This window comes from Aphis gossypii, chromosome 1 (genome assembly GCF_020184175.1).
Source record: "Aphis gossypii isolate Hap1 chromosome 1, ASM2018417v2, whole genome shotgun sequence".
NCBI lineage: Eukaryota > Metazoa > Arthropoda > Insecta > Hemiptera > Aphididae > Aphis > Aphis gossypii.
This window is the reverse complement of record NC_065530.1, coordinates 38,396,402-38,409,928: the sequence shown is the minus strand read 5'-3', so window position 1 is coordinate 38,409,928 and position 13,527 is coordinate 38,396,402. Positions and strand designations below refer to the sequence as shown.

General features: G+C 31.2%; 1 protein-coding gene across 1 annotated transcript in view; it reads left to right on the top strand.

Annotated features, from left to right (window-relative positions):
• LOC114119161 (rho GTPase-activating protein 7-like) overlaps positions 1-13,527 on the top strand; it is a 100,949-nt gene that overhangs the window by 74,922 nt on the left and 12,500 nt on the right.

The window sequence follows — 13,527 nt, the reverse complement described above, 5'->3', positions numbered from 1 at the left end:
CTTCATTATAATAATATATCGAAAACCTCATGTGTCGGCCGTTGCACTGAACTGCAGCGCCGGACAATTTTATAACAACAACATTACAATAATATTATTACGTACAAGACGTATTGTCATCGGGTTACGAATCCGCTTAGAAAATTGTAAACGCGTGTGCGGTGAAAAACGGACGAAGAACGTAGCTTACTCACGACTATTATTATTATTATTGTCGTCGTCGCCGCCATAATGTCCGTGTAGTTATATAATACATCCCTCGGAATATAACCTGGTAATATATATGCATATATAATATAATTTAATTACATCGTACAGGACTACGGGGCGTGTCAGTGTATAAAATACAATGGGGCTCTAACGTCGAGGAAAAAAAATATTTGTGGGTGGTTTAGGAGACACAACGAGAGTTTTTAGGTCTATATAACCGCTGTTGATAGTAATTATCATTTTTCCAGCAATAAAATCTGAACAAGAACGAATAATAATGTATTAAGAAAAAAAACCATCACTGGGATGCAGTATGTTATTATGTTATCGAGACCATGATGAACTTTAATTCTCGTATTATTATATCTGTACTCATTAAATGAGTATACTTCCTCAAATATTATAGCGACTATAATTTATATTACTTGCAGTGGTATACGAATAGTATATTATTTTATTTTATAAAAATAGACTGAAATCCAAAATCAAAATGATAATTATTAATAAACAAAATGTACTACATAATACTTAACTATCAACTTATATATTAAGAATGATAAAGCTATAATAAAAATAAATAAATACGAAGTCGTGACTATAGTGAGAAAATTTTAATAAATAATTAGAAGAGAAAAGGGAACTTTGAACAGAATAGGGGAGTTGGTGTGGCGATGACACCCGAAAGTTTGTTAATATAATAGCTAGTGAGTCAATCTCAAAACTTATTCTAGGAATTTTAGAAAGAAATCTGCACCGTATATGCAAACGAATAGAATGTCTGGTATGTTCTATGGCGCAAACGTATAGAAGTCGAAAAACGATCAATGACATCATACGCGGATTGTCATTAATATTGTACATATTATTCAGTTTGCGTATAGTGTACAATATAGTATCTGTTCGTTCGTCTATGTTTATATATTTGAAATCTATAAATCTTTCATCATAGGTACAATATAATTTATTAGAGGTATAAGTACCGACAGTAATAGCAGCGTCGTTCTTCATATCTGTCCATACCATATATATTATTATAATATGTTAGCCAATTTATATTCGCACTTGTTTTCGGTCTTCTTCGCCAAAAACGCATACGCCGATAGTATAATAGTATAATAATTATCCTATTTACTGCAAATATGACGTTCTGAAGATAAATTTTTATTAATATAATTAGCCATATTTTTCGACTTTCCATTTTTCTCATTTATACCACAATCTAAGTACACATAATATGTATGGTTTCTTATTTTATTTTTCACTAATATACACGTCATCGTGACATTAACATATACATCTTTTGGTAAGTATGTATATTATAATATATAGGTATACATCGATCACATAATTTTATTTTCACTTTCACTCCGAAATTCGCACTCATCGATTGCAACGTTTTAGGGGGCGATACCGGTGCAGTATTTACTCATACGATACACAAATTCAATCGGTAGTAAGACATAGCCGTTTGGCTGTATAAAAATATTCTTAACAAATGAAGACATTGATTATAAGTATAGGTAATAGTATTTTTCGATGATTATTAAATTTAGATAAGAAAAATATCTATGTGAATAGTATTTTTTGGCTTTTTAGTAGGCGAACAAATCAGAATACAAATGTGACACTGCTACGGTATATATCTGTATACACTATTGTGTGTGAACATTTGCCTATATTATTATCGCGGTGATGAAATATCAATATTATTTTTGTTTATTTATTGCTACACAAGCAGTCCGGGTGTATTTCCAAATGATTATGAAATTCGAAAATGTTTACCCGCTCGAACTATTTACGACGCTATCGATCAATTCGCACACGTTTCCAGGTAAACATTCCTAGATATACAGTATACATATTACAATGTCCTGAACATATAGATTCATGCTCTAGAACATGATATCAGAAACGTGTAGTTGTAGGTTGTCCAGGTTCAGATAGGTACAACTGTATTTTCCCCGCGGGGGTCATGGAGACCAAGCACTATTCGAATTTTAGATCAGTGTCAAAAGATATTTTTAGGAGGCTATTGAGAATTTTAGAATACTATATTTGCCCTCTAGTGTGCCTTCTTATTGCGGGTGAAAGTTGTTTTTATTTTTGTTTTCCAAAGGTCGTTGGTAGCTTATGTTTGAAATTTGGCTGTATCTATACTAGTCACAGTGTATAATGTAGAAATCCTTAATAGAAAAATGACGTGTTCTGTGACAGCTTGAACTACTTCGATTTTAGATGGGCACCGTTTTGATCTAATCGACGTATTAAAATTAAAAAAAAAAATTAATCTTGATAAAACGGTAACACCTATATGTATATATATATATATATATATATATTATAAATACCTACTATATAGATGGCGTGTAGATTGCTAACGTGTTTTGTATATTAATTTATATAATTATTTATTCATTAGACCGGTGGTATTATATCCATGGCTATTATACTATATCGACGATTGTTATTTTAAATAATATTTTTTCCGTATCTTTAACCACAGTAATATATTAGAGTTAAAAATTCATAAGCATCACTTCACTCATAATATTATACATTATTAATAATACTAATGAAATAAACTCTAGTTTACCAATAGGTACGTTAAACCTCAAGAATTAAGTTAGTTTATACGTTTGTGATTTAAAATCATACTTATTAAGTATAATAATATTTTACACTTATACCTATTTTGATATTTGTTTTTCTTTTTATGCTTAGACGCGAAAACAAACGCTTATGAAATACCTATATTTTATTATAATTTATGACTATCGAATTAAAAAAGCACCTATCTTTAATGCAGTATAAAAATACATATATCTATACGATTTATACCATAATACGTAGGTATGTACTGTGTATCTACGATTACTTTGTCGTTGAGATAAATCGTTTGACAATAATAATACTACACACGCCGGTCATCATCGCCCGTAAATATACTGAACAGCGCGTTTAACACCTACACGATTTTATACTGTAATACGCGTGTACGAGTAAAATATTTTCCTTTTCATTTAACCGATGAATACAATTTTATTATTATTATTATTATTATTATGTTCTCGGGTGACGGATCCCATTATATTTATGGGGGCGACTATCAACAGACGCGAGGCTGTGTAGTATATACGTCATACACATGGCTGATATATTATAAATACTATATTATAATATATACAGGGTGATGCATCAAGAATACATACCAACGTGATTTCTTATAATAACGAGTTTTTAGATTTCGATTGTTGGAATTTTTCAAAATGTATACTTAACACTTAAAAATCATATTTTAAAATAGTTAAAATATCTTTCATCTATCATTTAAGAAGTATTCTGTGGTTTCGTGGTCTCGAAAGATAACTACTATAAGATACAATAAGATACAATAAGTATTATAATTTTGGTCGATATTCCAGTAGGTACTTGGATTTTTTACCCCCTCTCGTGTTAAAATATTAAAGAGAGTAGGTTATAACCATTAATCAGCTGTTCCGAAAAATCATATATATTATTGTCAACGAAAACGAAACGATCTTGCAAGCTGGTCAAACTTGAAGTGGGAATTCAAATGGTATGAATGGATATTGGATACAGTATAAAGGCACGGATACACTTTATAACTCCCAATTACATATATAGAACAAATATTAAACCATGATCACTGTTTTTTCTAATGTTAATAAGTATAACAAAACATTTATGGGATTTTTATGGGACGATTTTCATGATTTATATACTTAAAACCGTGTTTGAAGTACGCAAGCTTATTATAACCGGGGCACTGCTGCAGTTATGTATATAATTTAGGTATACATGTGTTTGCAATAAAATCAAATATGTTTTAAAATTTATTATTTATCACGAATAGTTATTTTTTATCGAGTACCCACATGTTTTCGAAAATGTATAGATTATTATTTCAGGAACGTTTAAAAATTAGAATGAGCGAAATGGTACAACGCGAATATCAAAATTTCACAAGTTATCTCATTTCATTATCTATAATGCCTAGCTATATTCGATATCTTATAATATTATATTAGTATAAAGCACTAAATTTTTGTTTTAACTTAGGTTATAAAAGTTTTTACAAATGTTCAAACTTGAAAAAGAATAAATAACCATAGAAAAAGATCCTCTGTAACACTAATATTGCGATAAAAAATGTGGTAAACTTTTAGATTACCTGTAGATACCACGATTATCATTTGTAATGAAAAATCGTTTTTACAAATTACAAAATACAATACATTACATACATAACATGCAAACATGTGACGCCTCGTGTTTGTCAGTAACAAATGGGTGGTTATTCAAAAATAGTTGATTCATAAAAACGAATGCGGTTAACATACCCAGCTAATTTTATTTTCGTCTGTATTCGCACATTGAACTTTGAACTGCCAAACGAGTTGATTTGAACTCATCGTCCATTCCCAGGTCCGTATCGTAAAATATTACGTTACGTCCACACGTCGTAAAATGGTATTGATTTTCATATATTGCATGTTTTCCCCTTTTTGCGCGCTATCGACTTTTTTTGAACCCGCGACCAGAATACATCGCCGCCACGGAAGTCTGCTCCGCTGCAGGATAAAATTTTGTGCGTTCGGTAAATCGTATTTCGCTCCGATCGTTAAAAACATTAAAAAAAAATTTGTTTACAGGCTATTTTTTTTTTTTTTATTGTGTACTCTGTACAGTTAAACCCGACCTACAGCGCGTTGCTTACTCGCGCGTTATACACGGTTGGAAATTTTTTTTCACATTAAATCCGAACGCGTTTATTAAATGTTCTCTGGAAATAAACGTTCTATCCATATAGATATAAATACATGGCGTCGTGTCGAATCGTATATACTTTTTATATTATATTCTCACAAAATCATACTGAGTGCAGCAACGGTCGAATTTCCGAGTTCATCAAACTATATTATAATAACTCTCAATAATAAAAATACATATCGCTTGCAGTGCAACACGACGATTCAATGACAATAAATTGAGTTATTACATTCATGTCATCATTCATCATCCCTGATAATCGTTATATGTTATAAATATCAAAATATCTCGTATTTCGTCGAAGTCGAATGTATGCGATTTTTTTTTTACATTCCAGACGACCTATGTCGATTTACTGCGACTGTTTTTAATTTTTCTGCCAACACATTTTTATTTGAATAAAAATGTAGCTCTGTAGTTGCTGTTACGCATCAATAATAATTATACTTTTTTAGATTGAAAAATTCTAAAACCCCGTTATTGTGACGGTCCCGTAAGGCATGCAACATGCATTTACTGCGTTTTCTATGTTTTGGTTGTGTACAGGGAGGCGTACCTATATTTGCATAATGATTTATGATGTAATATGTTTATGTAGAATTATTTGTAAGACGTATAATATTATGTGTACAAAACGCCAAAAGCGACGACGACGGTGCGATACACGGCGGCTCTCGAATCCGGACGTGTATCCGCGCTTATTTCCTGTCATGAGCTATGGCACGCCGCCGCCGCGAGCAACAGGAAAACGCGCGGTCAGTGCCTAACTAAACTCTTATTTTCAGTGACGTGGTTATATTAATTTACCCACTCACTTAGTTGGTTGTCAAGGATGAGACAATTTCATTAAAATTAAAATAAATCATGATAGTATATAAAAATTAAAAATATTATAAAAATGTATGTTTGAACAAACCCTGTACCCACCCACCACCACCACCACCACCATTATTAATAAATAATGTAACTGCTTCAAAATTATCACACATGCCAACCACTGAGTGCTAATATATATAAATAAATACAAATATAATGTAGCGCTTTATACACCAATAGGCTTAGCCGTGGATATTTGGTAAGAGTTGATAGAAAATGTGCCTGCTGCAGGTCAAATACATTACAATATAGATTTAACGATCATAACTTAAACTTCTTAAACCCAACGCTGAAAATGGATTATAATTATTAATATTTTTTTTCCTATTATGTACTTACAGTTGCGTATAACAGACATATATATTGCGTAATAACTGCGTACAATATTAATAACTATATTTTTTCAAGTTGTATATATGCGTTTTATACGGAAGAGCTCGCATTTCTGTCGACGTACGAGATAACGCGAAATTTTACAGTTGTAAGTTTATTTACATGTTGAACTGTGGGTGAACGAACTATATTATACCATATTGTAGTTTGGTACAATATTTTGTTGTCGAGTCTGCTAGTTGAAATCGAGTTAATAATTTACTCTATAATACCTATATCTCTCTAATCAGTTCATTAAATAAAATATAATATTTTTACCGGTATTTATATATGTGTTTATACTTCAAATATTTATCAAAAAAATACAATAATAATTATTCATTCTATCGATATTGAACATTTAAATAAATCTATTACTACGCAATCATAATGTTATTGTCTCTTCGTATACGCTGCACAGTTGATTTATTTCGATGAATCATCAATACATCATACACCGATGAATGATGATTTTTTATCTCGCAACTATCGTTGCTGCAGTTTTTATAATATCATATTGTCATACGACTGCGCACTACAATTTATTAGTAATATATTTATAATGTTTGTATATAAATTAATATGTTATACCTATGCTCTCTCAAAGAATTTTTTTCCTGTCTTATTTACAATTGAAGTAGATCACCGTAATAATGCACCATCACCGATCATTGTCCGCTATAGTAGTCTTTGATCGCATTCGTTTCGCGAATTTCAATTACGGACACAAGCCACTAAACCTATAACATAATAGGCATATAACTACACATAATTTTCGCCTTCACCGAGTGACCGCACATTTTCTATACCTATACCTAATATGTATTTAAACGGTTTATGGTTTTTGTCGGTCCGTTGGACCTGCCGAATTCGAAATCGAAAGAATATTATTATTGTACATACGACAAATGCTCGTCGGTAAACGTGCTCAATCCAGTTTTTGAAAATGTTTGAGGGGAATTGGTACTAGAAATCACACTAAACACGTTTTTTTTTTTTTTTTGAAAAAGCCGAAGAAAATATATGTATCCTGTTTCGACCTACAGCGCGCATTGTATAATGTGTACAATGATAATAATAAGTCGTCTGCACTCTGTATCGTATACAAAATTATATTATATGTTAACTGCGCAGCTACCATAATAATAACTGTCCGTTGTTTGTCGACCACTGCAATTAAGGAATATAGAATAATAAAGAAAAAACAAACACACTCAATTATGACCTGTTATTTATTGATTCGTCTTAATTAATTCCGCTTTTCGAAGAACGATCTTTGATTTTTTTTCAATATTTTATTTACACAGATACAATAATAAGTCTTAACTATTTTAAATTATGAACGCGCATGAGAAGACTTTTCTCCTAATTGACGCATTTATAATTTGGTCGTATCTCGTACCCACGTCATAAATGTCACTTGTATTGTTTTTTCTGTTGGACGATATAATACATGGTTGAAGCTATTTAAATCAAATTAAAACCAACTATAATCTCACCAATGTAATATAACCATTAAAATTCGACTGTAACTCAAAATATTTATACCACCCACGTGTGATGAAACCGTGATGATGGTTTAATTTTGTATATTATATTTGTTGAATCATATCTCAAAAGCGACATTATTATACATATACATTAATTGAACGCCAAAAATGTAACTATTAAAATGTCGTCCGAACGTTTTTAATATTTTTATAATATATTGTAATAAATACAGGTACAGCGCGGGCTGCCACTTTTGAGTGAATTTTAGTTGTTTCATTAGAATGCGTATCATCATAATATTATATACCTACCTATAGTACCTTATTATCATATTTATAATGTTATATATATAACGAGTATGATATGCGATATAATATATTATATAAGTACTATACATTTAAGATGTATGATTGATTGTGATGGATATAACGTCATATTATGCATATATTTATAATTTACATAAACGATGTCATGTGAATTATTATAGATTATTGGAGATAAAACGTGTTCGTCCGTAAGGCGTAATAATAATAACCGATATTGGAAATACAAATTACGGTTTTATATTGCACTTTCGTTTTTTTTCAACACACTAGTTTTTCTCATACTAATAATATTCAAATAAATTACCGTTTTGTGTACCGCCGGAAGTTTAACAATCGACTTTTATAGTAAGCGTCGATTTCTAATAGTGCGGATACATATGATATATGGTTATAATAATCGATTTTGTTAAACTATATTCTTGAACGCTCGTTTTAAGAAAAGAAAAAAACAATTCGTAAATTACCGTTATTATACCCAGTAATACAGAATACTAACTGTGATTTTCTAACACAGTTCACCTATATACCTGTTAAAACCACAGTCAATAATCCTAGCTGTTATATAAATAATAAATATATAAGAGGTAAAAAGTTGATCAATAAATATAACATTTACATTTTATATTTGAAGAATAATTACATAACATTTTGTGATAGTATTTTATAAATTTACCTAATATATTAATTTTATAACTCTCTTCTTGTTGATAACCGCATACAATCAATTAATATTTTTCTAACGATCGACCTATGTGTGATCCTGACCGTTTTGATTAGAATAGTTTTGATTCAGAACAGAATAAAATGTAACCGTTATAATCGTTATCATATCATACACTTAGAAGAAATCACGTCAAATTCAGAGTTAATTTTTATTGAAATTAGTATGCTACTCACTCATTAATTCCTCTCTCCACAAACCACGAACCGTAAATTACCCACGCGACCTGCAGGGTATGTGATCGGAAGTAAATCCTCGAAAAGAAATGTTTAGCGTTTTGCGTACGAGTAGTTTTACCGTACTATACGATGCACATTTCGACTGAGTATAAAAATGAAAACGTTTATATGATTTTGTATCGGAAAAATAGTTTGTCTTTAGACGAATTAATATAATAATATAATATAATTATATCGACCTTGCGCTGCAGCATCGTCGCTGACAGACGGCTTGCCGTGTAATTCGTGAAATTTAATCAAGTATGCCGTAACGCCCGTAACTCTTAATATACCTAGGTAGTATATATATATATATATATATAGACATCACTGGACATCGTAGCTTCGGTGCAGAAATTCGTTTAATATTATAATGACTACGAATTCCGTACCGAAAGTGAATAATATGCGCCTACGCGCGTTCATGCATATACACATGTCAACGATGGATTCGTATTATAGGTATTGAAATCGAACATAATTGCCTATAGTGTACACGTATACGTGGTATTTCTATGTAATATTATGTTGAATTTCGCGAGGACTTTCACCGCGAGAGTAAATTACGGGAAGAACATAATAATAGTCCTCTGTTCGAGCCGCGGGTCTCCGAAACAGAAGACAAAACACCCATCACAATGCTATATCGCCGTCGGCGCACGTACCACGAGGAGACAGTCAGACAAAGTCTGCGCGTGCTATCGAAGATAAATGTATGTAATACTAATGTGTATACTGAATAATAATATACATGCAATGTATGCATATTAAAATTGCGTGATGATCAATGGCAAGCGCGTGAAATGATGAGTCATTGGGTTTTTATTGAGTAAATCGTTAGTATTATTGAATACCATTATCGGAGATCGTGTATTATAGTGAGGCACAGTAATTTAAAAATATCTAACCCCTTATCTCAAAAAAAAAAAAACTTATATTATTTAAACGAATAAAACTAATTGCACCATAAAGTAATAATTAGTTCTCAAACTTTTGAGCTTGTATGAGGTATTTTATTGATTAGCACGTGATACCTAAATTGTCGTGTTACGTGCACGAAAAGTATTAAGCATTAAAAATGTTTACGCCTCTCCTGTAATTTTTTCATGCCCACCCATCTAGGGTGACAACCCCCAGACTGAGAATCCTTGATATAGTATATATAGGTAGTAATATTATACAACAAAAATATAATAATAATATCGTCTTTGTCTTGATTATTAGAGCGCGTGAATATCATTTATTGTATTTTAATAATATATTTCGTGTACAAGGACAAATTGTGTCGCGATCAATAGATTTACGAAACAAGAATTGAAAAAAAAAATCCCTCGCCAGACACAATACCTGTACACAATAAATATCATTATCTTTAGGTCAGTATACTTTATGCGACATGTACTCGTACATAGAGTAAGACTATTACTCTACGGTGTCATATTTTATAACCCCCGAGGCGGCGTACGTAGAAATTTCCGCACCTATACTGTCCGACAGACCGAAAGAATATTATGAAACCGGCCGGTGGTCTACCGCAGCCCATATCGCGCGAATTTAGTTTCACCCGTCTCGTCTCTTCGTAGTTAGTCTTCGTCGTCGTTCGTCGTGTCTCCATTGTCTCGTAAAAATATAAAATGATTGTCTCATTATTGTCGTGATATAACATCGTATTATGTTATTATTTTTATCATAAAATTTATCATACATTTACGGCTGGTTATAACTATTGTACACGACTTACGACGAGTGGAAAAAAATTCATAGGATCGCAAAATAACGATAGAAAAGGGAGTTAAAAACAAGCGTATTCCATACTACGATTTATTGATTTTTCTCGTTATGCTTACAAGAATACTGAAGTTAAGAACGTTATTTGGACAGTATAAAAATGTCGTCGATTTTTGATGTTTTTCTGTTCCTACAGCCAGTATACGTTGAAACATTCGAACACAGAATATATTATGTCATATTATTGAAGTTCCTAAGTATACCAATGTACCGTTAAACCAATAAGGTTCAAAAATACAGTTTTCAAAAGACTATTCTGATGACTGACAGTATATATTGAAAATTCGAATAAAAATCCAAGAAATGAGTAACGTTATTGAACACCAATAACAGGTAAATTCTTTTTTTTTAATTCAAGAAAAAATAAAAACTTTTTATTTCGAAATAATGTTGTCTTTTACTCTATTACTTGAATAACAAATATTTCTCACTAGGTAGTATTTTACACATAACCTAACCTACATTATTACACCAATTATTATACCATCCCGTTTAATACTATACTATTTCAATATTTCAGCAGTACGTACTTTGTTGACGTAGTTGCTGCTATTCGTTTTCTGTTTCAATAAATGTAATTTTAGTGAATAATTACGGTGCGAATAGTTGATGTATTTACATTAAATATGGTGTCAAAAACAATATATTTCGGTTAAACACCTAAACAGAACATTAAATTTTGTCATTTTATTATGTTCATGTAATTATACAACGGGTCTATATATATAAATATATTTTTTTTGATTTTAAAATCATTAATTTTTAACTTTTCATTCATAAAGGTTCGAAAACATAAACATCCTTTTTTTATTTTAAAAATATACGACCCCTATATAGAGTATTTCCTACGATTCGTATGCTACTAATTATAGGAAGAACTGAAAATTCCTTAGGTACAAAATAAATAGTAAATCGAGTAGGTATAATTATTACATTATAAATTATAAATTATGCCATTTTATAGCTTTTTTTTCTTGTATATAATAGTACTCACGTTAAACTAAAAAATAATAAACCCCAACACTATAACAATGAAAATTCTACTCGTCGCAATTGAAACGACTTAAGCTACTTATTTGAATAGTAATATTATATTATTATGTCGAATATCATAATAATAATATATTATATTAATTCGTGACCTACTATATATAATATTATATGTCAAGTGGACCGGTCGATTGTGCCGTTCACAATCATGCGAATAAAATACGTTTCCGTTCGCCGGTGTTGAACTGACACGCCGCGACCCTCCTGAATATATTTTATATATTTGCATTGTTATGCACTACCTCCATCACGAGTTTCGATCGACGAGATACGCAATAAATTGATTTATACGTATTAAATAATGTTTTTCGTCTGAACACTATAATATTAATTTATATTATACATTGTGATTGTGATGGTTGTAATTTCACAAAATTATTTTGTCCAGTAGCAAAAATTCGAATTATCGCAGTAACTAAAATGATGATATTATATTCGTTGCTATAGAGTCCCGCGGTATATACATATAAGATCGCAATTAAAAACGCATCGTTTATAAGGAGTTCTGTATAGGCAATGTTTAGGATAATTAATACCATTTTTATTTATGGACTAAATATAATAAGAATTTATTCCTTCCGTCATACCATTCACGCCGATCACAATTCGACGTACGATTTCGATTTTGAGCAAAATTTAAATGTCTTAATATATTTACTTCAGATACTATAAAATACGAACAACTTTATTCATTTATCTGAAAAAACTTTGTATTACATTTTGAAAATCAAGTGTTGATAATTTTAAGCGCAAATTTGTTAAAATATGTCGGTCATGTTTAAATAATACCTGGTGAGCTATCTAAACCTGTTTTAAATTCGTAATTAGGTAATAAGACATAATTAGTTTGGATGAAAACAGATTTTTTTTACCAAGGAAAACAGTCGGTTGCGAATCGTCCGCGTTAAGACACATCTCCTCGTGGTCATGTCAAGCAACGATCTATGCGAAGTGCTCGTGAGCACGTGACATTAATGTATAATGCGATTAAAACAATTATTAATAATACGCCGTGGATCGGGAATCTCGTGGAAAAAAATCTCAACTCTTAACGGATCGAATCTTATAATATATAGGCCACATCACGTCAAAAATCTGACGACCTAGACGTAACACGGTTCTGCACGTGGTCCTCAATAATACTACTCACACGTCCTGTAGCGAACGGTGAATCGATCCATAGATCATCGTCCTTGACAAAATATACAGACAATAACGAACCGCGGTGGCATATCTTCGGCGGCGTTCGGTTTCGGAAGCACATGACCCCGATTTATCGCGCGTTCGTTGTGTTTATACAATGTACACAGTGTTAAGGTACACAATAATTAACATTATAATACTTATATTATTTTATTACGGTACACGCGTAAATCGATAAACACAATAATATTATAATATTGTCGTACATAATAATATAATATACCGTTTTTTATTTTTTTGTTATTATTATTATTTTAAATTGTTATTATTTATTAATCGCGCGTACACGAAACCGTTTCATGGCCATTAGCCATATAAACATATTTTCCCGAACTATGCGACAAACCCAGTCGATAAAAATGTCTACTTCACAACACGCTGTTTACGCATTGACTTGCACCCGCCCGATAGGCGATAATGTGTATGTATAGAGTTATTTATTATGATTTTATGATTAATGGTTATTATTATTATTTAGTCG